This window comes from Aplysia californica, unplaced genomic scaffold, assembly GCF_000002075.1.
Source record: "Aplysia californica isolate F4 #8 unplaced genomic scaffold, AplCal3.0 scaffold00354, whole genome shotgun sequence".
NCBI lineage: Eukaryota > Metazoa > Mollusca > Gastropoda > Aplysiida > Aplysiidae > Aplysia > Aplysia californica.
In genome coordinates, this window is record NW_004797624.1 from 455,922 (window position 1) to 457,085 (window position 1,164).

Consider the following 1,164-nt stretch of genomic DNA (forward strand, 5'->3'; position numbering starts at 1 on the left):
ATTATTATTATTATTATTATTATTATTGTTATTGGCCCATCATTATCATTATCATCATTATTATATCAATAACGTGTGTTTGCAGAACGGAAGGAATTAAGAGAAGGGGAAACGTATGTTGTCTTGATTACATACACTATGGTCTCTGTCTATTTACACGTTTTGTTGCAAGATTTATCAGTACACGGCTGTACGGTTTACTGAAGCACAGTGATATATGGGTGTGAGGTACTTAAAGAGTAGAAATGTTATCATTGGACGATTGGAAATATGAAAAGGTCGACAGTTTACAGTTGCTCCTTTTTCATTTTGAGCGGCTATAACTCAATCTTTTGACTCACCTGAATGTTCTTGTCCCTCGTCTTCTTCCTTGCGCTCTCCAGCGAGGTCTCAGGGGTTTTCGACTGCTAGTTCTCGGCCACTGCAGGTAGCATGCAGTTAATAACTCTGCTACTTACGTATTACTATGTAGTCATGTTTCCTACTTCGTGGGATCTCCTTGCCTGCAGGTAACTACATTCAATTTCGGAGGTACTTGGTGTTTTGTTTTGTTTATACTGAGAAATTATGTTCAGTTTTTGGTAAGAATACATTTTGTATTTAGCTCGGGTATCGGTCGAAACCCACTCTTATTTCTTTTAAAATCATCAATTATGATCTCTAACTTGCGCAACTTGCACACGGGACCTATGTTGATTTTTACCCTTACCCATATCCAAGAAGGTTAGGTGTTAGATTTTATTAACCCTTAGACCAGAGGTGTGGTTGAAAGACAGCAGTTCTAAGGAACTAGAAGTAGCAGCAGTGCAACGTTGAAAGATTTAAGAGTACGGGAGGAGGGAGCACAGAGGGGAGGAAGCTTACTAAAACATAAGACTGTTAGGTCAGAAACCAAATATTTTACCTGCTCTTTCAAAATCGCAACATTATTCGGAGTCGGTATCAAGATATTCAAAGAGTTGCTTTCGAAAAAGCTTGACATTTGTGAAACTCAGGGGTTTTTTTTACTCCAAATTTCTCAAAACTGAGTACTGGGCAGAAAGAACTTGGTGATTCTAGGGTAGCAAAGCGTTATACCTTCATTTTTGGCGACGGGCGCCTAATTGGAGTTTAAGTTTGGGCCTGCTGCATAGTTTCAAATGATATAAGTTATTTCACCAGAGA